Source organism: Neofelis nebulosa, chromosome 2, assembly GCF_028018385.1.
Source record: "Neofelis nebulosa isolate mNeoNeb1 chromosome 2, mNeoNeb1.pri, whole genome shotgun sequence".
NCBI lineage: Eukaryota > Metazoa > Chordata > Mammalia > Carnivora > Felidae > Neofelis > Neofelis nebulosa.
In genome coordinates, this window is record NC_080783.1 from 82,191,181 (window position 1) to 82,217,243 (window position 26,063).

At 40.5% G+C, this 26,063-nt stretch overlaps 1 protein-coding gene across 4 annotated transcripts in view; it reads right to left on the bottom strand.

Annotated features, from left to right (window-relative positions):
• Nucleotides 1-26,063, bottom strand: part of LYPD6B (LY6/PLAUR domain containing 6B) — a 185,804-nt gene that overhangs the window by 159,589 nt on the left and 152 nt on the right. The window contains exon 1 of one of the 4 annotated variants that reach the window (XM_058715341.1): nt 25,691-25,760. The exons of 2 other annotated variants lie outside the window; for them this stretch is intronic. The gene's annotated coding sequence lies outside the window, so the exon portion shown is untranslated. Of the gene's footprint in view, nt 1-25,690; nt 25,761-26,063 lie in introns of those variants that run through there. One more of the 4 variants, XM_058715334.1, reaches the window with a different exon arrangement.

The following is a 26,063-nucleotide window of genomic DNA, read 5'->3' on the forward strand; positions in this document are numbered from 1 at the left end:
CAGAGAATTCCCACCAGCCTCCATGTCCCTAAACACAATGCCATTTATCCCCAATGCTGTCATTTCCTGCCTGCAGTGAAGTAATTACACACAGTGGGAATTCTGGAGCTGCTGGTTCTAATGTTTACCTGCTGTTAACTTGTTGTGTGACCTCAAAGATATTTCTCTAGTGCCTTGATTCCTCTGCTATAAAAACAAGATAAGGGAATGACATGCTTGACAAAGTGCCCTCGTAGAATACTCAAGTCATTGCTATCCTAGAGATGCTCACAGGGATGGTAATTAACGTGTCTCTTTCACTAAGGCCTTCAGTAAATATGATGGCATGTTGTGTAAAGCATGGGATCCCAAATGATATTTCCTTTCTTGCTAAACCAGGTTTCAGTGGCAGATGCTACCTATAAAATTGTTGATAAAAACTGTATAGAATGTGCTTCTTTGTAAATCACTATTCCATTCACTGAGATGTATTTTTCCATAATCATGGCTCTAACAACAGCCATGGCTTCACAAGCAGAAGAGACACTAGAAAAATCACCTTAAGTTATATTTCTATAACCTTAACATCCAGCATTAAAAACTTAGTTAAGTAAAATTGGGCTGTACTTCTTTACCAGGGAAATGGTTTGTAACCACTGAACACCATGTTTTAGAAGACTAATTAGTAACATAGTCTGGGCATGTGAGAAAAGCTGGTTATAAAACACTCTGTATGTAAAACAATCACTATAATCTGATTTTGTAAATCTATGCAGGCATAAAAAATACTCAATAAATGGTAGCTATTATATTTTACATCTCTCTTTAGGGCCCCAGCCCTTTTCTTATATATTTGAGTAAGTTATATATTCAAGTTATGACACATATTAATCATTTATGTGTCACAAATGTAATGTGAATTTTCCCAGTCTGTTGTCTCTTCATTTATATAGAAGTTTTAAATTTTAATATATGCAAGTGAATTTGCTTTTTCTTCACTGGTTGCTTCTCTTGCTTTAAAGCCATAAAAATCGTCATTCCTAGGCAGACCTAATAAATTTTTTCTGCTAGCTTTTCTATTATTCAATTTGTAATATTCAACCCTCTGGACTTTATTTGTAAGATATCCTATGTTTGGTGGGGTACAAAGTGATATCTTGTTATGTCCAAAGCATGTCTTAATTAATCTATTAGACAATGCCTCCTCATTGCCTTATTTTGAAAACTTTAGCACATTGGTGTTATACGTAGTTAGGAAATTATTCCAGTTCACTTTTTAAATAAAAAGTACAAAAACTTCAAGGGAAAAACCCAAATATACACAGTAGTTTCATAAGAAATCTCAGTAAAAGATTATAAACAAATGAAATCATCGTCATCATCAAGCCATTTCATCTTCAATGGGGCATCAGTCAGCTAAGTAATAATTCCTACTTAAAATTAGTTCTTCCCATTTAGTCGAAGGCTTTGAAAATATATTTGTAAGGCATATAAGTACATGGTAGCTGAGTCACCAACCGTTGGTTGAATTCTCTGCTTATTTTATGGGTAGGGTCTACTTCTTGGGTCACAATGTTATTCTCACCCCAATACACCTGAAAAGAATGCCCCATGGCCTGAAAACACAAAAAATAAAATAAGTTGAAGAATTCATTGCTTAATTTAGTGAAGATTTAGAACTATCATTTTCACTCTATTGATTTTCCCTCCAGATATATTAGAAACCTACCATACACAGTATGTACTATATAAATTTGGACGTGTTTTTTTTCCATTTCTAATGTCTGCATCTTGCCATTTCCATTAAGATATAAGCTCCTGGAAAGCAAAGGCTATGTTTATTGGAGAAGAAAGGAAGGAAGGAAAGATGGACTCATTTGCTGAGCCTTGCCCACAGTAGACACCCAGGAAAGGCTAACAATGGACCAACTATTTTAGCATTTCAGCCATAAATAGTGCTTAAGGGGAAAAAAATTATATATATATATATATATATATATATATATATATATATATATATATATAAAATATGCCACTGAATGTTTTCATCTGAATTCATCTCTCCTACTAAGTAACATGGACAGATTTTTGCCATCAACTCACACCCTGAAGCACAAGACATGATGATCTTTCTTTTCATTTGCATAGCTACGACTCGTCATTATCCAGCCCTATTTTTTGACTCAACAAAGTAGAATTGCACCATTAGGATTTCAGCATGTCTGTTCTTGCACTGACTATTTTGAATTGTGCCTTTTAGAAAAAAACACTTCAAGAAAAAAGAAAAATTGTAACTCGTTAAAGTACACAGCCACTTGGCTTGGTTTTAGAACCTGAGCTTTTCTGGGTTCATTTGCCTGTTGCTTTTCCATGTAGGGAAGGAAAGTGTGAGAGAGGTTCCTCTGGAGCAAGGCAGTGGGTGAGAGTCCTCAGCCTTGTAATCTCTGTCTGTAGTCCCCTCCACCCATGAAGGGACAAGTTCTCTAGACACTACGCTCATCATCATCATCATCATCAGTGCTACAATTTACTGAGCATTTTATAGATGTCAATCATACTGCTAAATGTTTTACTTTTTATTTCCAGTGGTGTTTTCATTACCAAAAAATGTTAGTATTTCCTCCCCATTTCTAAAATGATTGCTCAATGTGATACGATGCATAATTAAGTGTAATTTTAGAGATCTTGCTTAATTTTTTAATCTAATAAAGGACTAGCATGTTAAGAAATTTGATATTTAATTTCATAATATACTTCTTTCTCATACATAAAACAGAAAAGTCTAACCTATAAGAACATCTCGCCGTCCCTGTATCTCTCTTCTCTGTTGGAGAAGAATGGATGTGTCTGTCAGGCAGCAGAAGGAGGCCCAGGAAAAGCAGAGAGATTATCTTACATGCTGGCAAAGCAACCGTATCTGACTCCTCCCACCACTGTCCCTATCCTGCTCCCAAGCCCCAAGGAGTATGGGAGACCGGGGCAGAGTTACATCCTCATAAACACCAACCAGACTGCCTCTCCCTTGCCTCTCTCTCAGCATTTGCCTACGGGTGTCCACTGGAGAGGCAGGCACGCCTCACAGGAGGTTCCCAGGGAATAGAAAGCAAATGACAGGGAACCCAGGGAAAAACACAATTCCTTCCATTGTATCAGGAGAGAGGCATCTAAAAACACATATAAACACACACCTAGTGTACTCTTGGGTTTAAGCAGTAAGCCTTCTCATTGCTGTTCATATCTGCTACAAACCATGTTCCAGAATATCACTGCAGCCTGCGAAGTCTGAGAGGCTGCAGAACAATCCTGTAGAAACACCTCTGCTCCTTTCCGATGCATATTATGGGAGAAAATTAGCACCCCCGTTTCATCCCACAGAGTCTAGAGTCAAACCCACACCACTACAATGTGCGGTCTCCTCCAAAGACTCTGAGAAGCGGGAGAAACAATGCATTTGCAAGGCCTGGAGGTCAGCACTGGGACGAGGGCAGGGCAGTCGCTAATTGAAGCCAGGCCCCTGGGGTTCAGGTTTGCCCAGGCTGAGTGCTGACTTTACTCCTCACGGAGCAGCGCCTTGGAAGTCGAAGTTGCAGGAGACACGAGAGCAGCCTGCAGAATCTCACACTGTTGGCCTCGGTCCCTCGGCCTTCCCTGTGTTCATGCCCTTCCCCAAGTAGCTGTGCAGCTCCTCCCACTGATGGGGGTCAAAATAATCGCTTGCCTCTTGATTTCAGGCTTGGCCTGTGAATGGCTTTGGCTGGAAAGAACCCAGGCGTTAAGAAGCCTTGCAGGTTTCCTCCTCTTACCCCTTCCAGTTCTGCCACTGCCTTGGCAAGAGCTGCCCTCAGCTTGGATCCCACCTGAAGCCGATAAAAACCCAAACGGCATTCCCAGCAGGGCCATAGCTTGAAGCACAACTGCTCAGTGAAGCCCAGCTAAGATCAGCCAAGCCCCAGAGCCAGCCACAATTGCAGGAGCCTTAATGGATAATAAGGTGACTGCTCACGGAAAACACAGTATGCCCCCATCCCCAAAAAATGATAACTAAATTTTAATAAGTGCTTACTATACACCCATTTTTATAAGACCTTAAGGTAAATTTAGTTATTCATTCCTCACAAGAACCATATAGGACAGGATTTTTATCCCTATTTTAAAGGTGAGTCAACAGAGACACAGTTAAGGAGCCTACCTACAGCTAAAAGGTGGTAAAGGCAGGGTTCAACCCCACTCACTTGCATCCAGAGCACTTGCTCATAACTGCCACGCTAAACAGGCTTGCAAACCTCCTGTCCCAAGCTGCCTAAAATTTAGCTGTGGCTTCCCATACCTTGGGGTAAAATCCAAATTGACAAGCACATTAGTAAAATATTCCAGGTCATTCACAGCCTGATCCCTGCTTATCCCATCCAGGCTCCTGCTCTCTCCCCCTCACCCCTCCCTCAAGGTCTGCCCCAACCAACCACACTAAGCCCCTACACTTCACCAAACTCCCCAGCTCCCTCACACTTAGGACCCACTGCTCCCTCTGCCCAGAATGCCCTCCCCCTAGTTCTAGAATACAGGTCCCTAGGGTTCCTCCTGCAGAAACCACTTCCTGTCCCCAGCTAAGAGCATGTGGCTGGCTGCTCATCCTGAGTGTTCTCCCAGCTTCCAGGACCTTCTCCAAAGAGCATGGACCACTTTGTGCTATTACCATCTGCTTAGCTATTTCTGAGCCTAGCCATGAGCTCCTTAAGGGCAAGGCCTAGGTCTTACTCATCTTTTTCAGCCCAATGTTTAACAAGGTGCCTAGTCTCATTGTGGGAGCTCAATAAAAGTTTGCTAAATTAAAAAGGGGGCAAAAGGAGCAGTGACATGAGGGAGAAATGGATATGGAGACAGGAGGTTTAAAGTTTCATTTTTAAATAGCAAGTCTCATTTCTAATAAACATTAATTAAACTGCTCAACACCCCTGGGTCTCCAGCTATATATTCTTCAATTAAAATAGTTCTTTCATGACGGCTTCCTCTGCCAAACCTTTCCTCGCAGGCTTCTGTGTTCACCAGAGCGTCTTGGGAGGAGTAACAAAAGGCACTATATTTGCTTGAAACAGAAGGGAAATTGAAGGATTACTCCCTTACTTCACTCCTGGCAACACAAAAGTGCACACACTCTGGTTTCAAAAGAGATGGAGGGAAGCTTGTGGCAGAGGGAGGCACATTCCTAAGGAGTGAAAGGAAAAGATTCCCAAGACAGGGCACGGATAAGTGATGACTTGACATGGGGAGAAAAGGCTTATTTAACCCAAACCAGCGAGTGACTCCCAGGAGAGGCGGCTTTCAGAATCCCAACTTGCAGCTGACAGGTGGTTATTATTCCTTAACCTCAGGGACACCCAGTAAAGATTCAGAGCTGGGCAACCTCACAGCACCTGTGGAGAGCTGACAAGATGGAGGCAACAGGTGCCCTCAAAATCACACGTCTCCAGGAGCACCTGGGTGGCTCCATCAGGAGAGTGTCCAACTTCAGCTCAGGGCATGATCTCGTGGTTCGTGAGTTCAAGCCCCACATCAGGCTCATTGCTGTCAGCACGGAGCCCGTTTCAGATCCTCTGATCCCCTCTCTCAGCTCCTCCCCGCTTGCACTTTCTCAAAAAAATTTTAAAAATAAAACATTAAAAAAAAAAAATCACGTCTCCTGGCCACTTACATTAACCAGGCCCTGATCTTGGAGCCACAGAGAATCTATATCAATAGGAGGGAAGAAATGGTGGGCTCCTGAAGTCTCAGGCTGAAATCCTATATGCACACACCCCTCTCCACCCTGCAGCTTTGCTGTGACTGTTGTTTGTGTCTCCTGGGAAAGGTGGGAAAGACCAGAATAATGGGTGTTCCTTGATGGCTGCCACCTGGATGTCCGAGTTATAGACGAAGGGAATGCAAGAACCATAAGATCTTTGAGATCAGGCCATGAGGAGTTTTCAAACATTTTCTGGTGACCACTTTGTTCACACAACAGCTTGCAGAAGGGAGGAAACTGAGACTGCTCCCTTTGGGAAGCAGGGGCCAGGAACCCCGACTGTTAGTGCAGGGACAGCCTCTGAGATGGCTCGGTGGAGGCTTGGGAATGTGGATTGGACATCACAGATTTAGTCCAAACCTGCATCTTGCAGTATGGAAACCATGGTTCAGAGAGGTAAGGTGACACATCCAACGTCAGATGGTCTGAAGGCAGAAGGACCAAGTACAGGATTCAGGTTCCTGACTGTCAGTCCAAACACTCTTTCCTCTACACACTGTCACCCCCTTTTCTAGAAAGGGCCCTCCACACCCTAGCCTCCCCCCTTCCCATGGGCAAGTCCTAGGGCCATTCTAGGGCTTAGACTGAGGTAATGAGTAACTTAGTGACCTTATGTTTCAATGGTGTGTTTACCATATGTATTAGAGAGAGCTCTGCTGTAAACAGCAATCGATCCCCACCTCTCGCCACCCCAAGCCACCCTCAACATGGACAAATAGTCAGAGGCTTTTCAACGACCTAGAACTTTCTCAGGACCTGCTCCCATCCCCTCTCCTTTTCCGTGGCATTCTCTCAGCCCTGAATCAAATGACCACCTGCAATGCCGGCATTCTTCAATTTGCTGGGTTTGTCCCTACACAGTATTTGTGTTTGGTCTTAAAATGCTGCCTGCTTCACTTTCTAATTTCATTTTAGACGCCTGCAAGGAGAGAAGCCAACATTTAATCGTAGGGACTGGAGGGGACTGTACAAACCGCTTACAAGGCACAAATAGAGTAGTTATTTTCCTATTTCCCTTCTGATTGAATTGTCTGCTGTATCATATGCAGTAAACAATGTGAACCAGAAAGCAGTTCTGCATCCTTATCTCACCCCCTCACGTAATCAAAAGAAAAAATGCCTTGTAATAAAAAAGGAAAAAAGGAAACCAGAACTTCAAATTTGTTTAAAAGTTAATTAAACTTGAAAGGTTTGTGGGGACAATTCATTTCCTTTTGTAGCCTAAGACCGTAAGGTTCGCATTCCATTTTACCAGTGGGATGATAAAAAGTAACCTGATGTTATTTTAATTGTGATAATAAATAATAAAGCTGGAATAAAAGGTTTCTTTTTAAATAGCAAAGTAAAAATGGAAACACATGTAGCATACAATTCTGACTTAACGTACAAAATAAAAACTGTAAACTTTGCTAAGGTGTGTGCCTATTTCACTGCTTTTGCTAATAACCACTTTCATTCTTTTCTGAAAAGATGACTTCACAGTGAGCATACAGGTATGACTTTACATGCCTCCTACTTAATCTCCTGAACTGACAAGGTTAAAATGGAATATGCTCTTTACAAAGAAAATTCAAAGTACAATAAAATAGAACAGGCAGCCTCCTGCAAGCTTTCTGAGTAACTCAGATCTGGGGTTGGATAATGTCCCCATCCTTGTCAGTTCCACGTCATAAGCACCCATGGAAAGGACAATGCTGAGTCAAGAGGAAGCAGGAATCCTAGATGCGTCATACTGAAGATGAGCACCGCGGCTCATGTTCCATCACCAGACGCAATAAACAGAGCCAAGAAGTGGGCTAAACATGGACTGCCTCCCACTGGAAAATGCTGTGTGAGGGGGTGTGTGTATATGTGTGTGTGAGATAAAACATTTCAGAAAAAGACTTGCTGATGGGAGAGAACAGCAACTGTTGAATAAGGTAAGAGGTTCCTCCTATTGAAACAATGTTGCATTGGATAAAAGGATTTCCAAGCCTCCAGCTCTATAATTCTTTGATTCTGTGGAGTAAAAAGTGAATGTTCCATCAACAACTGAGACTCAAAAACTCCAAGAAGGAACCCACATGTTACCGGTTTCCTTCTGACAGGTTACCCTGGATAGAAAACAGAATGTTAAACTTCCTATTTCCTGTTCCCTCCAAGACTTTTCCATGAGCATCCTGAAGACACAGTGTACATTTAACTCTTCTTCGTCATCCCAGAACAGTACCTGCAGCATACAGTGGGCCAAGCATATGGAAAGGAAGGAGAAAAAAAAAAAAAAAAAAAAAAACTAGCAGGGAAAATTTAAGTTTTATTTTTAAGTAATGAATGCTTCTATCCTAGAAAGCATTAATCAAACTCCTTGGCACCTAATGTCACATGAATAAATTCCTCAATTAAATTTTCTTTTTCCGGGGCGCCTGGGTGGCGCAGTCGGTTAAGCGTCCGACTTCAGCCAGGTCACGATCTCGCGGTCCGTGAGTTCGAGCCCCGCGTCAGGCTCTGGGCTGATGGCTCGGAGCCTGGAGCCTGTTTCCGATTCTGTGTCTCCCTCTCTCTCTGCCCCTCCCCCGTTCATGCTCTGTCTCTCTCTGTCCCAAAAATAAATAAAAAATGTTAAAAAAAAATAAATAAATAAATAAATAAATAAATAAATTTTCTTTTTCCTATTAGCTACCATGCCAAGCCTTCAAATGCACAGGAACAAGGCAATTTTTGTTTGTTCCTTCCCTAGGAGAAACCAGGCAGCAGCTCTTGTTCCATCACTCACATTCTGAAGATTATAAAAAGAGTCACAAAGTAGCGTAAATAATACTGACCACCTTGTTAATCAGGAACTTAACACAGGAACAACACAAGGATGTCTGCTCTCACCACTTGTATTTAACATTGTATTCTTGCTTCTAGCCAAGGCAATGAGGCAAGAAAAAGAAATAAAAAGCATCTATATTGGAAAGAAAGAAGTAAAATTATCTCTATTTGCAGATAACACTATCTCACATAGAGAAAATCCTAATGAATTCACTAAAACACCAGTAGAGCTAATCGCCAAGTTCAGCAAGGTTTCAGGATACACGATCAAAACCTAAGAATCAATTGCACTTTTAGGCAATACTAGCAAACAATCCAAAAATGAAATTAAGGCAGTTTCATTGACACGGCACTAGAAAAAAAATATAGTCAGTAATAAATTTAATAAAATTTAAATGCTCAGTAACAAAATTTAAAGACTCAGTAATAAATTTAACAAAAGAAGTACAAGACTTAAACACTGAAAGTTACCAAACGTTATTGAAAGAAATTAAAGAAGACCAAAATAACTAGAAAAATATCCCATGTTCATTATTGAAAGACTTAATATTGTTAAAATGGCAATTATCCTCAAATTTGTCTATAGATTCAATGCAATCCCTATCAAAATCCCAGCTGGCTTCTTGCAGAATTTAACAAACTAATCCTAAAATTCATATGAAAATATAAGGGACCCAGAATAGACAAAACAATACTGAACAAGAACAAAGTTGGAAAATTTACATTTCCCAGTAACAAAACTGCTACAAAGCAACAACAATCAAGATTAGGTGGTACTGGCATAAGGACAGACATACAAATCAACCGAATAGAATTGAGATTAACAGAAGTAAATTATATATATTTATTGTCAACCAATTTTTGACAAGCTATGACCATCAAAGGGGGAAATAATGCTTTTTTCAATAAATGGTGCTGGAACAACTGGATGGTTACATGCAAGAGGATAAATGTGGATCCCTAACTCACACCATATACAAAAATTAACTCAAAATATTTCAAATATCTAAACAGAAGAGCTAAAACTATAAAAGCTTAGAAGAAAATATAGGTGTAAACCTTTGTGACTTTGGATTAGGCAATGGTTTCTTGGATATGACACCAAAGCACAAGTGAAAAAAGAAAAAAATAAATAGGATGCTATCAAAATTAAAACATTTGTATTTCAAAGGATACTATCAAGGGAATGAAAAGACAATGTACAGGAGGAGGCAAGATATTTGCAAATCATATATCTGATAAGGGTCTAGTACCAGAACATATAAAGAATTCTTACAACTCTACAGTAAAAAAACAAACTACTGGATTAAAAAATCAGCAAAGGACCTGAGTAAATATTTCTCCTAAGAAGATACACAAATGGCCAATAAGCACACGAAAGATGCTCGACGTCATAGGTTATTAGGAAAATGCAAATTGGAACTGCAAAGAGATACTACTTCATATTCACAAAGATGGCCATAAGCATCAAGTTAGACAATAAACAGTGTTGGCGAAGGTGTGAGGGTATTGGAACCCTCACAACATTGCTGACAGGAATGTAAAATGGTACAACATCTGTGGAAACAATTTGGAGGTTCCTCAAAAAGTTAAACAGAATTACCATATGATCCAGCAATTCCAAGTGTATACCAAAGAGACCCCAAAACACATGTCCACACAAAAAACTTGTGCATGAATGTTCATAGAAGCATGATTCATAATAGTCCAAAAATGGAAACTACCCAAACCTCCATCAAGATGAGTAGATAAACAGAATGTGTTATATCCATACTATAGAATACTTTTCAACCATAAAAAAGAATGAAGTCCTGATTTATGCTATCACCTCGAAAACACTATTAAACTTAAATCTTGAAAACATCATATTAAGTAAAACTAGTCTAGTCCAACTAGACACAAAAGATCACATAACTGATTCCACTTATATGCAATGTCCAAAATAGGCAAATCCATGAAAATGGCTGCCTGGGGGCTGAGAAGAAGCAACGGGGAATGATTGCTAATGAGTATGAGATTTCTTTGTTAAGTTATGAAAACATCTTAGAATTAGATAATGTTGATGATAATTCACAACTTTGTGAATATACTAAAAACCACTGAATTATATACTTTATTTTTTTAAAAAAATTTAATGTTTTACTTATTTTTGAGACAGAGACACAGCATGAGTGGGGGAGGGGCAGAGCGAGGGAGACACAGAATCTGAAGCAGGCTCCAGGCTCTGAGCTGTCAGCACAGAGCCTGACACAGGGCTCGAACCCATGAACCGTGAGATCATGACCTGAGTCAAAGTTGGATGTTTACCCAACTGGGCCACCCAGGTGCCCCTGAACTGTATACTTTAAAAGGGTACATTGTATGGGATGTATGTTTATCTCAATTTAAAAATAACAATTATGGTAAGATATGTGCATATACGGCTGGTGAAAGTGTTCACTGGCAAAATGTCTTGAAAGACAGTTTTGAAAAAAGGTATAGAATTTGATCCCATAATTCAAATTCTAAGAATGTACCCTCCATCAATAATTACTAATGCCACAACTTTAGCTATAAAGATTATCCGCAAAGTAGTTTACAAGATCAGAATATTGGAAATACCCTGAAGGCACAGACATTGCCCGACACTGCAAACTGAGCGAGTCCCTTTGATCTGGGCAGCACAGGGGCTGGTCTGCACAGTCTCCCTCACTGAGGAGCCCACCTCTGAGCCCACCGAGCTGGGCAGGCAAGATTGCCGTAGACTCCTACTGTTCTTTCCCGAAGTTCAGCAGTTTTTCAAGAATAAATGCTTCCCAGATTGTTATATGCCTTTGATAGATTACCAGAGTGACAGGCTGTTCATTTTGTCCAAATTCATAGTTGTTTTATGGGGTCCTTCCAAATCCTCCACACCTGACCAAAAGCCAGTAATCCTGCTTCCTAATACAGATTTTCACAAATAATAATCCTGGTACTGGAGGAGGCTTGGGGAAGAGGCACTCTCAAAACTTGAGGTGATACAATAGATTAGTTCATGCTTTCTGCAGGCAGCACAGAAATATATATCTAGGACCTTAAAAATATTATTTATTTCATTTAATTATTTAACTATGTCACTTCTAGAAATTCTAGGGGCACCTGGATGGCTCAGTCGGTTGAGCGTCTAACTCAATTTCAGCTCAGGTCATGATCCCAGGGTTGTGGGATTAAGCCCTGTTTTGGGCTCCCTGCTGGGCATGCAGCCTGCTTAGGATTCTCTCTCTCCTCTCTCTCTCTCTCTCTCTCTCTCTCTCTCTCTCTCTCTCTCTCCCCTCTCCTCCAAAATAAAATTTAAAAAAAAGAAATTCTAAGGAAATAATTTTGGATGTGCTCAGAGATGTAGCTATAAGAACATACATGACAGAGTTGTTTATAATGGCAAAAAGCTGAGTTCAAGCTAAATGTGTACGATACATCCTCATGATGAAAATATCAATATACCAGCCATTACAAATAATGTTTTACATGAATATATAATGACATGGAATATGATTATAAAGGTAAGCTAAAAAAAAGTTTTAATACAGTATGAAAGGTATCATTTCATGCTTAGGAGGTATACATACATGCTTAGAAGAAATGAGAATGGTTAAAACAGTGACTGTTGGAGCACCTGGGTTGGCTCAGTCGGTTAAGTGTCCAACTTTGGCTCAGGTCATGATCTCATGGTTCATGGGTTCTAGTCCTGTGTTGGGCTCTGCACTAGTGGTGTGGAGCCTGCACTGGGATTCTCTCTCTCTCCCTCTCTCTCTGCCCCTCCTCCACTTGTGCATTCTCTCTCTCTCTCTCTCTCTCTCTCTCAAGATAAACAAATAAATAAACTTTAAAAAAAACCAGTGGCTATTATAGTGTGGTGGGAAAACAGCTGATTAGTGGGGTAATCTATTATTTTCCACATTTTCTATAATGAACATGTATCACCATGGTAATAAGAAAAAAAAATTTTTTAAGGTAAAATCATATAACTTAAGACAGGAAATCTCTGTGCTCAGAACTTGAAATAAAATTATTACTACAGTTGAGTATTTTTGCATTTGGCTCTGGGCTTCCTGGCTGCCAAGGCAAAAAGAGAAATATAAGAATTATCTAGATCTCTACTGTTTTATTTCCCAGTTCTTCCCAGGAGATCAACTACCATTCCAGCACTGGATTCTAAGAGAAATGTATGATGTATCATTGCTCGGTAATGCTAATACCTACCCTGCAGTACAGCACAGCAGGCGGTGACTCACAACCCTCCCTTTTGTTCTAATTCTTGTTGTTATTGCTTAAGAACTGTAGTCCCCACCCCTTGCTCAAGGATAAGTAACACACACAGTGCCTTTTTCCTAATGTACTTCCATCCCTATTTCCATCATAGCAAATAGTCCCCAAATGAATGTTTTCAATAAGACACCAATTGTGCATTATTTTGACAGTGTCACTGTTTCACTACCAACAAGAATACTCAGAAGACAGTCTCCTAGACGAAGTTGATCTTGAAGAGTGGTAGATGGGGGCGCCTGGGTGGCTGAGCCCATTAAGCAACCGACTCTTGGTTTCAGCTCAAGTCATGATCTCGCGGTTCATGAGTTTCAGCCCTACTTCGGGCACAGTCGAGCTGCGCTTTGGGCTCTGCACTGACAGTGTGGAGGCTGCAGGGGATTCTCTCACTGTCCCTCACTCACTTGTGCCCTCTCTCACTCTCAAAAAAAGAAAAAAAAAAAAAAAAAAGAATGGTAGATGTGGCATACTTTGAGAATGTACATTTCTTTCTTTTTTTTTTTAATTTTTAAGTTTATTTAAATCCAAGTTAGTTAACATACAGTGTAATAATAATTTCAGGAGTAGAATTTAGTGATTCATCACTTACATATAACATCTGTTCAAAAGGCCTCAGAGAAGGGAAAGTAGAAAAAAATTTAGGTCAGTGGCTATGGATGGTGGCTCCAAAACTTGATGGAAGTCACAAAGAGGCACTGCTAAGGCTACCATCCCTGAAATGACCTCTGGAAAGCTGAACCTCGTAATGACAAGAAGTAGTCCCAGAGATACAGACACATAAACTACATTCGTCAGAGTCAGAGTCCCTGAAGGCTCAGACTGGGGGGCAGGGATGAGGGGCACTCTGCATATCACCTTCCGTGGGTGTCTGTCCTTGCTATAGAAACCATTTAAATTAGATTTTCTTCCATATTTTACCTACAGTTTCTCTCAGATCCTATGGATCCAAGTCACTCCTGGAGACAGCAGAGATTTTGTAGAGCTTGGGAGACTACTAAAATAGCTTACTCCTCTCTCCAAATCCTCCCTCCCCAAAACACCTTCCATTCCATGTGTTGGATGCTTACTTACCTTCAAGGCCCAAATCAAGTCTTTCCTGACCACCTGTGTGAGCTTTCTTTCCTCTGTGATCTCTAGGGGCACGTAACCACTACAGTACTCATGACACCTACCTCGCATGTCCTGTGTCCCCAGTCAAGCTATAAGCTGTAAAATACTATGCATCTCACTGAGCACCTGCCACAGTGTCTTATGCATGACTACTAAGGTGACAAGTTCATCTAAATTACCCAGTTTATCTAGGGGCACCTGGGTGCCTCAGTCAGTTAAGCATCCAACTCTTGATCTTGGCTTAGGTCCTGATCTCATGGTCGTGAGATCCGAGCCCTGCATCAGGGTCCACACTGAGCGTGGAGCCTGCTTGGGATTCTCTCCCTCTCCCTCTCCCTCTGCCCCTCCCTTGATGTACTCTCTCTCTCTCTCTCTGTCTTAAAAAAATTAAATTAAGAATTACCCAATTTATCTATTTCCCAAAGGAAATACATGGCTATCAAGCTGTATGTCGGTAAGCAGGTAAGGCTGATAGCACAACCGTTAGCAAGGCAATAATGCTAAAAGGCCAAAGTTTCTTGACTGGGAATATCATTTTCTGAGGTTATTTCAACAAATTAATTTTATTGGGCTGATCACTATGGACAAAAAGAACGAAATATTCTTCTTGACCTCAAAGGAGTTCATAGTCTCTCAGAAAATCAAGATGCAAATAGAGCTAATTAGGATAATGCCTGATTAACATGAAAACGTGGGAGGACACACAACAATTACAAAGCCATCAACAATGTTCCTCAAGGACCATTCGATTTACCTCCCGCTAAATTGGGGCCACAGGACTAGAAATGGTGTCTAGAAAAAGACAAAGAACCTTCTTCTACTCTGAACTGATCTGCCCTCCTGAAGAGCCCTGGCCTCTTAACTCAGCCATCAACTTGCAGAGGACACTAGACATTGCAGCCCAACTAATGCGTGACACCGGCTGGAGCAGCGAGGAAGCTGAAACTCAGCTAAAGGAACCTGCATCACACCACACACAGGAAAACTCTGAGGTACCAGGGGAGCAGTCCTGAAGCCTTCAGAATGAAAGCTTGTCTAGTGAAAGATGGGCTGGATGAGCATTTTCCACACTGCAAAAAACAACCCATTGGAGAGTCATGAAATCAATCTAGAGGTACAAGACTTCGAGTAAATGCTGTTTCATAAAAGACCCGTCACGAGTATGAGTGTGTGTGTATGCATGCACATGTAAACACGAAGTAGATCGTGCAAACAGGTATTTTTTCATACAGCTTGCAAGGCTGTGAATTAGGCAAACTATTTGGGAGATTATAAATGGATATATTTCTAGTCAATAGAAAGAAAACACCTCTAACAAGTAAAACTATCTCACACTGGAGTTTCCAGCCCCCAGAAGACTTCAAGCAGTGCCACCAAAGCTATAGATTGTCATGGAGCATATTCATTTAAGTAGAAAGTGCATTAAGAAGAACTCTGCTCCCTTCCTATTCTACGAGACTATCAGTCTAGATCACAGGCAATTAACTATCACTGAACACACAATTAGGAGAAAATAATTTCATGGAGTCACAAGGGTGAATGTATATAGCCTGAATTTTATTTGGTTGTTTATGCTGGAATAATACCTTTGTGAAAGGGAAAGTTTTAAGAGCATGCTTCTCAGCCTGGATGTACATCAGAATTACCTGGGAAGCTTTTAAAAGATACCCATACCTGGATCCCAACATGTATTAATTAAAACACTGGCACCCAAAATTTGTATTTTGTTTAATGTTCTTCAAGTAAGAGTTGAGAACCACTGATTTGTAGGTATAAAATGTATAAATGACATTTTATAAAGCACAGAGGGAAGGGAAACAGCCCAAGGACTTACATGAAGATCATAAAAGGAAAGGGCTAGAAAACATTATACCAAGGCTTTTAATTCCTGCTCAGAGTGTAGACAGCTGAAAAGAGCATCACTCTGATTCTCACAACAAATAAAAAGCCAGATAAAGGGCAAGTCCAGAACCTTCTTGAATCCATAGAAAGCTGAGGTCACAGGGAAACAAACTAGCCCTAAATCTGAGGAGAATCAGATATCCACAGGAAGAAAGAAGGCAAGCACTTGTGTCCCTGAGGCAGATGTACCTGGACACTGGCTAACACACATCCAGTAACAAATAACAACAGAGTACTTCTGGAAAAGTTGAAAGAGCACAGAGACAGACCACTCCAAGGCACAGTGCAAAGGCTGACGCTGACAAACCAGCCCCAACTCTAAAAGCAATTCTAAAAGCAATTCCTCCTATCACAGGAGGAATTTAAAGTGTGTGGTGCACTGAGAATAACCATACCAACAACAAACCTCAAATCCAGTTCAACTCCTGACTATAGCGATCAACCCTCCACACTAAAGGTCTAGCAGAAATAATAGAAAGGCACTCCTATTTCCACACATAAAAACTGGGAGGCATCTGGGAGGCTCAGGTGGTTGAATCTCTGACTCTTGATTTTGGCTCAGGTCGTGATTTCATGGTTCGTGAGTGGAGCCTCACATTGGGATCTGCGCTGAGTGCAAAGCTTGCTTGGGATTCTCTCTCTCTCTCTCTCTCTCTCTCTCTCTCTCTCTCCCCCTCTGCCCTCTCCCGCTCACTCTCTCTTTCTAAAAATTAAAATTAAAAAAAAAACTCAGTCTCTCACACACTGTACAAGATGTCCAGTTCTCAACAAAACATACAGAGCATGCAAAAAGCAAGAGAAAAACAACACTGCCAAGAGATATGGCAACTAACCAAACCAGACTCAGAGATAGCACAAATGTTGAAGCTATCAGACACTAAATTTTAAATAGCTTTAATTAATTGTAAAGGCAGACAACATGAAAGATCAAATGTATAATTTTAACAGGAAGATAGGAACTGTAAAAGAGAATTAAATGAAATAACTTGAAAGGCTAAGCACAGTAACAGAAATGAAGGCTGCATTCAACATGCTTCCGCAGATTTGACACAGCCAAGGAAAGAATCAGTGAATTTGAAAATAGGCCAACAGAACTACCCAAACTAAAACAAGAAGAAACAAAAAGAATGAAACAAACAAGACAAAAGTGTTCAGTAGCTGTGGAACAAATCAAAACTTCTAACCTAGGTGTAATCAAATTTTAGAAGTAGAAAAGGGAATGGAGCAGAAAAAATATTTGAAGAAATACTTGTTGAGAATTTTCTAAAATTAATGACAGATACCAAACCACAGATCCAAGAAGCTCAAGAACACCAAGCAGGATGAATCCCAAGAATGTGCACACATGCCACATACACACACACACACACACACACACACATATACATACACACACATACACACACACAGAGGTATAGCATATTAAAACAGCTGAAAACCAAGGGAAAAAAATTCTTCAATGCAGTGGGAAACAAATGAAACATTAAATATAAAAACAAATATAAGGATTACAGAAGACATCTTGTCAGAAGGCATGCAAGTAAAAAGACAATGAAGCAATATCTTTAAGGTGCTAAAAGAAAAAATAAACTGTCAACCCAAAATACTATACCAGTGAAAATATTTTTCAAAAAACAAAGGAGAAATAAGGATGGTCATAGACAAACAAAAGCAGAGAATTCATGGCCAGGACACCTACACTACAAGAAATGCTAAATGAAGTTTTTCACACAGAAGGAATATAATGTCAGAAACTTGGATCTACACTAAGACCTGAAGGGTGCTGGAAATGGAATAAATGAAAGTCAAAAACAATTCAGCTTTTTCTTATTTGTAATTGCTATAAAAGATAACTGAATGCTTAAAGCAGGAGTCAGCAAACTATGGTTTATAAGCCAAATACAGCCCATAGTCTCTTTTAGTACCGCCTGCGAGCTAAGAATAATTTTTATATTTTTTAAGGGTTGTTGAAGAAAAAAAGAATATACGCAGCAGAGAACAAATGTGGCCTCAAAGCCAAAAATATTTACTTTCTGGTCCTTTGGACAAAAAGTTTGCTAACTCCTAGTCTAAAGCAAAAATAATAGCAATGTTTTATTTATAGCACATGTAAAAGAAAAATGATGATAACCATAAGCACGAAGGATAGAAGAGAAGGATTAGAAATATACTGCTGTTAAGGTCCTTACACTACATGGGAAACAGTTTACTATAATTTGAAAGCAGATTCTGATGAATTACAGATATATATGTATTTATTTATATAGACACACACATTTTAGCATAATCACTTAAAAATGTTAAAGAAACATAAATAAGAAGTCCACAGTGGAGATAAAAGGGAATCATAAAAAGGACTCAATAGGAAAAAGAAAGGGCACCTGGGTGGCTCAGTTGGTTAAGCATCCAACTTTGGCTCTCTTTCTTTCTTTCTCTCTCTCTCTCTCTCTCTCCCTCCCTCCCTCTCTCAAAAGTAAATAAGCATTACAAAAGAAATAGGAAAAAGAAAGAAAAAAAGAACAGCAAAAAAATGGATGATCTTCATTAAGTTTAATTGCATAGTAAATGTGAATGGTTTAACATACCAGTTAAAAGACAGATATTGTCAGGTTGGTCAAAAAAGTAAGACCCAACTATCTGAGGTCTACAAGAAACCTGCTTTAAATATACGGACATAGGCAAATTAAAAGTAAAAAAATAAAAGATACAGGATGCAAACATTAGCAAAAAGAAAGCTGGAGTAGCTATATTATTAACACCCAAAGTAGTAGAACCCAGAACAAGGAATACTAACAAGGATAAAGAGAAATATTATATAATAGTAAAAGGATCCATTCCCCAAGAGGACATAACAATCCTAAATATGTATGCTCTTAAGAACAGATGATCAAAGTACATGAGGGAAAAAGTGATAGAACAAAAAGAAGAAATGGAAAAATCAACAATTGTAGTTGAAGACTCCAACATGCCTCTCTATTATTGATAAAACAAGTGAAAAGAAAATCAGTAAGGACACAGAAGACCTAATATTTCCAGAATATTCTACCCAACGATAGCCAAATATACATCCTTTTCCAGTACACACTGAGTATTCACCAAGAGAGAGCATATTCTGGAACATAAAATAAATGTGAACAAATTTAAAAGAACGGAAATTATGCAAATTATATTGTGAAACAATAAAGGAATAAACTAGAAAGCAATAACAGAAAAACTTCTGGAGAATTCCCAAACACTTAAAAAATCACGTGACATAGTTTCAAATAACACATGGGCCAAGAAGAATTCTCAGGGAATATTTTTAAATATTTTAATTTTAAATAAATGAAAATGAAAATAAACATAATAAAATTGTGGAATGCATCTAAAGCAGTGGTTAAAGGAAAATGTATAGCACTAAATGCTTATATTAAAACAGAAGAAAAATCTCAGACCAGTAATAAAAGCTATCCCTTAAGAAAACACAAAAGTAAACTAAACCCAAAGCAAAGAGAATGATGTAAAAAAGAAGAGAACAGAAAGCATTAAAAATGAAAACAGAAAAACAGACAAAATTAATGAAACCAAAATCTGGATCTTTGAAAAGATCAATAAAATTGATAAACTTCTATACAGAATAAGAAAAAGACTGAAGAAACAAATTACCAGTATGAGGTATGAGAGGAGAAAATCACTAAATATTCCATGGACATTAAGTGGATAATATGACAATACCACAAACAATTCTATCTCCATAAATTTGACAACCTAGGCAAAGTAGAACAATTTCTTGAAAGATATAAACTACCCAAACTCATCAAGAAATAGGTAAAGTGTCCTATACCTATTAAAGAAATGAAAGTTGTAGTAAAAACCTTCTATCAAAGAAAACTCTAGGCCCAGATGGTTTCATTAATGAATTCTACCAAATGATGATGGAAGAAATAATACCAATCCTGCATAGTCTCTTCCAAAAATACATCACAACCTAGTCAAGTTATCCCAGGAATACAAGCCTGGCTCAACATGTGAAAATCAATCAATAGAATTTGCTGTATTAAATATGAAGACAAAAAAATCACATGATCTTGTCAATCGATGATGAAAAGGCATTCAATAAAATTCAAAATCCATCCATAATAATAACTCTCAGTAACTTAGAATACAAGGGAAATTCCTTAACATTATAGGCATCTATCCTCAGTTAACATCATACTTAATAGTGAAAAATTGATGATTTCTCCCCCATGACAAGAAACAAGGCAAGAATGTTCTCTCTCATCACTCTTATCCAACAATGTACTAGAATTCATAGTTAGTGCAATAAGGCAAATAATAAATAACCAAAAGCATCCAGACTGTAAAGATTTTTATTCACAGATGACAAGACTGACTATGTAGAAAATCCCAAAGCATCTACAAATAAACCCTCTAGAATAAGTAACTTTAGTTACTGTTAGTAAGGTAACAGAATATGTCAATATTTTAAAAAAATTGCATTTCTATATTCTAGCAATAATAGCAACCCCAAAAATGAGATACTTAAGTATAAATCTAACAAAACACATGCAATATCGGGGCGCCTGGGTGGCGCAGTCGGTTAAGCGTCCGACTTCAGCCAGGTCACGATCTCGCGGTCCGTGAGTTCGAGCCCCGCGTCAGGCTCTGGGCTGATGGCTCGGAGCCTGGAGCCTGTTTCCGATTCTGTGTCTCCCTCTCTCTCTGCCCCTCCCCCGTTCATGCTCTGTCTCTCTCTGTCCCAAAAATAAAAAATGTTGAAAAAAAAAAATTAAAAAAAAAAAAAAAAAAAAAAACACATGCAATATCTATATCCTAAAAACTACAGAATACTAATAGAAAAATCAAAAAGGATTAAAAAAAAGAGATAAGACATATCATCTTCATGGACTGAAAAACTCAATATTGTAAAGATGTCAATTATTCCTAAAATAACTATACATTCACAAGGATGTATAGGATAAATTCCCCATTCTAAATCCCAGCACGATTTTTTATAGATATTGACAAGCTGATTCTACAATTTATATGGAAAGGACTAAAAGAACCACAACAAATTCTGGATAAAAATAAAGTTGGAAGACTTATACTATCTGCTCTCATAACTTATTATAAAGTCACAATAATCAAGAGAGAGGTAGTGTTGGCACAATGTAGGCATATAAATCAACGGAATAGAATCGAGAGTCCAGAAATAAAGACTTATATTTACGACCAATTGATATTAGACAAAAATGCCAAGACAATTCAATAGGGAAGCATAGTCCCTTCAACAAATAATGCTAGAACAAGTGGACTTTAACATGACAAATTGAAAAAGAAGAAGAAGAAAAAGAAAAATTCCTTGACTCACACTTTACAACTTATACAAAAATTAACCCAATGGATCATATTGGTGTAAAACATAAAATTATGAAAGTTCTAGAAGAAAACATAAAAAATTTTCAAAATAATTGGTTAGGCAAAGAATTCTTAGATATTACAACAAAAGTCTTCTATCAAAATTGATAAAATGGTTTATCAAAGTTAAAAACTTCTACCCTGAGAAAGACACTGTTAAGGGAATAAACGTATAAGGCACAGCCTGGGAGAAATCGTTTGCAAACCACACTTCTGACAAAGAACTTATATCTAGATTATGTAAAGAACTCTCAAAACCCAACAATAAGAAAACAAACAACCCAATAAAAATAGGCACTCAAAATTACCACTGCATAACATTTAAAAGCTAGAAACTTTTATTTGAATGTGTATATTTTTTTCCAGTCCATTATGGGCCCAAACATAACTTCTCACCAACTTGTTTTTGAAATACCATATAATTTGACCCAGAATTAGGCTTTTGATCTCTGTTAACCTTTGATGCACTTTATATTGACCTAAAAAAAAAGAAACTATTAGTTTTCATTCAACTCGGGAGATAAATTTTACATAAGTTCTTAATAAAGAGACTAATTTTCCCATCAAATAAAATTGGCTCTTTAAACACACCCCAAATGAGTTATAACTTTCTGAGGCATAAAAATGTACTTTCTCACCTTTTAAATAATGACCCTTGAGCATGAATCACATTTTTAATCACGTACTTCCTCCTTCTCCTTGATACCAAAGCTAAACAATTTTGGAATCCAATGATGAAAGAAAAGACTTATTTCCCCTTTGCTCATATTTCTACACTTATTTCTTGTCACCTGGTACCATATTTTGTAAGTCACCGTAAATCACGTTTGGGAACAATGCGAGGTACAACAAAGAAACAAAGAGATTCTGCATGAAAGAAATCTTTTAAGATCAAGTTATTCAACACGTAACTCTCTTCCAAGTGAATGTCTTTCCCCATCCCCCACCCCACCCCCACCTCCACCCCAATATCGTACCTGCTCAGGCCATACTTCTCTGGTGGAAACCAGAGAGAGAATAAACCTTGAAGATTTCCAGCACTATGCCCAGCTTGTTTCCAACTATTGCACTCTTTTCTTACCCTATTTTATTTTTTTAGAGTCTTTTTTTTTTTTGGCATATTTGACACACAATGTGACATTAGTTTCGGGTGTACAACACAGTGATTCAATAAGTCTGCACATCACCACTAAGCTCACCACAAGCACAGTTGCTGTCACCATATGCCACTATTACAATATCATTGACTATGTCCCTTATTTGTACATTTCATCCCCATGACTTATTGGTTCCATCACTGGAAGCCTGTATCTCCCACTCCCCTCCGCTCATTCCGCCCATCCTTCCACCACCCACCCCTCTGGCAAACTTATTTTATTTCTCTTATAGTACTTCTCAACACCTGAAATATGAGATAAAACGTAAATAAATAGGTCTCCTTCCAGCAGATTGTAAGTTCCATGAGAAGAGAGACTTTGTCTTTCTCCTGTACTCTTTTATCCTCGGCATCCGCAACAGGGTCCGGCACAAGTCGATGCTCAATAAACAGCTGTGAATCAACAACTTCCCGAGGCATCTCTCCCTACCCCGTCCCTTCACATTTTCCCAAGGATCCTGGCCATCCCATAGCAGCACTGCCGGTGGAAACAACAAAATATGCTGCCATCCACTCCCTCCTTTCTTCCAGATTAGTGACCGAGTCTTTTTGCCAATTTCTGTGCTAACGAGATACCGAGGATGCATCCCTGGTTGCCCACTCTAACTCCAAATGCCCACCAGTGTCCACCATAGCAAATGGAAACAAAAAGCAGCACTCACTTCATACTTCAAATGAAAACAGCCTAAAGGCTTTAAAAGCAATAGGCAATAGAGGCTGGTTTCCTACTAAAAGAACTGTTGAGTATTCATCCACTGGATTTACTGTCAGGAGAACTGTTTTCTCATCTGAGATCTACCACTAACTACATGTGCGCCAAGTCCCAGCCTGTTAGTTTGAAGACAGCTAACGATACTGAAACGAAGCCATGATTTAGAGCAAGCAAGTGTTCTTAGCAGAGGCTATGGGAGAGGGTGAAGGGGAGTTAGTGGGGAGCGGAAGGCAGAGAAGGACAGCTGTGAGGCTTTTTCAAACCGTACATGCAGCCCCAAACCCCCTACCCTAAAGCCACCCCTACAGAATCATCACCACGGAGTAAGCCACTGTTGCTGTTCTAACAAGACTATGAAAAACTCAGAAAAACTTCTCCAGGTTTTAAGTGTAAGTTCTTGGAGGAATGAGACCAAGATTTACACTTCTTAGTGACAGCCAGCGTGGTCTCTAACATGGGGTACTCCTGCGTCTGCCTGTCTCCAGCCTCAGCTCCTCTCTCCCCTCAGCCACGCCCTGTACTTCTATTGTACTGAACTTCTCCTGACTGCCCGGACAGGCCAGGCCTTTCTTCATCTGTCACCGCCTGTGGGAGAAACCACTGACTGACGGCCTGACGAACAGCCTGGTAGGCAGCCTCGCTTCTTTCCTGGCCAACCGAGCTCCAGCTTTGTTCAGACAGGGGCATCAATGTGCTCAGGGAAGCCGAGCCCCTCTCTCAGCTGCAGAAGATGGCTTGGACAACACAATCACAGCCCGCTTTCTTCTCCTTTATCAGTGACCGATTCAGGGTGGGCATGTGACCCTTCTGCCTAATGCCATAGGGAGCTTCTGGGAAATTTCATCCTTTGTTATCTAGAGAAACACTGAGAAGCAAGCCCTCCCTTTCTGCTTGGGATGTTATCACCTGAAGCCGTGACGCAGCTGCAGTCAACCTGTGGCAGAGCAGGGAAAACCGAGAGAATCCAGCCTGGAGCCGTGACCGCTTGAACCTCCTACCTCCATACTTCTTAAGTGACACAGTTAAGTAACTCACCTAACGGTGTTATTTACAACAGCAAGCACTGACATCCCACCATGTGGCCTGGGAAGCCCCTCAGGCTTTTTCTCCTAGAGTAGCCCTGCCATCTCCCATTTAGAGCTCAACTACAGTTTCCTCGGGAAGTCTTCACGACATCCCCAGACAGTTAAACAGTTCCAGGCACTGTCATCTCCGCATCTGCTTTCTGTGAGCTTCTCAAGAGCAAGCATTTTCACCCTTGGCAGAGGCCCTGGGATACTGTAATTAAGTCTCAGTTTGGGCTTAGCACGAGCGACTCCATTTTGGGTCTGTTGAATGAATGAACAGCAAAACAATGAATGAAAAGACGAACACACAGGATGCCTTCCATGCCTTAGATGAAGACAATGACTGCCAGACTGAATACGGCACCCAGGCTGTCTACACTCTACTATGGACTTCGTTTCGGTGCTCGTGAGCAAAGGCAGAGACAGTGCAATCAATGGACATGTCCTATTTTCATCTGCCCACTGGGAACTGCCCCTCCTCAATCTCCAACAGCTGAATTGGAGCTGAACTAATGCCCCAGGCACTGGTGGCACCAGGGTGAAGTATCCACTCCTATCATGGAAACCCACTCCCTATCCACCGAGATGGCTTGGCCTGGCTTTGGTCTAGTTTATCAGTAAGATTTGCTATAAGGATAAAGGAGCTGCAAGAAGAGAAAGACTCTCTCCACCCCCACCTCACCCACCCCCTCTCTCTGAAGAAGCAGATAAACCTACAGGTGCCAGTGCTATTTGTCACGCCATACCAAAAACCTGTCAACACAGAGGGTGAAAAGAGCCAAGATATGTATGAGAGAGAATGAGTCCTGCAGCCTTATCTGAGCCCCTGGATATAGCTATGCCTGAAGCCAGAGCCCTCAGCCTATGTCATTCATGTAACCCAATCAGTTTCTGTACTGCATCAGGCAATATTAAGTGCCTGTGTCCTGGCACCTCTCCTGCCTCTAGGATGGTATCAGGAAGTAAGACTGCGAGGAGGCAGCCTAGCAATGAACAAATCAAGAGTGGGGAAAAAAAAAGGGACCCCCAAAACACACACACCACCACCACCATCAGGGTTTCCCCCTACAAAAGGGTAATCTGAGCCTCCTGGATCTCCCTTCTGCTCAGAAATGTGTGGCGACCTCTGGGAGGCATAAAGTGTTACATTATCACATAGGGGGGAAAAACGGAGAGAACTTCCAGCAAGCTTTGTGCCATGGACTTGATGAATATCACATAACTTAAGGCTATTTTAATGATTATAATACCCGTTTTGCCTTTGAGGAAACGGAGACTCAATCAGCCAAGTTAAGTAAGTTGCTCAAGGCCACACAGCTAGCAACCGGAATTTAAAACAGCACTCTAGTCCTTTCCCCCTCTCCCTCGGCTGGCCGGGCCGCCCATTCACCCGTTAACCCCCAGGCACAACGCCCCCAGGCACAAAGCCCTGCAGCCTCCCAACCTCAGGCCCCTGAGTCAGAGCTGCCGCGCACACTCAGCCATTCGGAAGCCGCGGGTAAAGAACTAACCCATGTGCATGTGTCGCTTATTCACCAGCACCAGCAAAAAGTACGAGTCGGGCAGACAGCAGCGGCGCCGCAGAGGGAGAGGCGGGAGTTCTCTCGGCTCCTGCGCGGCGCGAACCCCCGCCCCAGCCCCGCGCTCTCAACTGCAGCCCCGTCGCGCAGCCTCTCCTCTCCCCACCAGCGCCACGCAAGCGGTGCTCGGCGGCGCCCTGCCACTCAGGAGACCCTCGCGGGCCCCCCTGCCCCGCCCCCCGTCCAGTCCAGATGTTCCCAGCTGTTCGCCTCCCGGCGACTTCGGGACCCCCGCCCTCCACTGCTCCGCGGGCCCTGCACAACCCGCCGCAGCCGCGCCGCCCGGCTCACCTGCCCCGCCGCC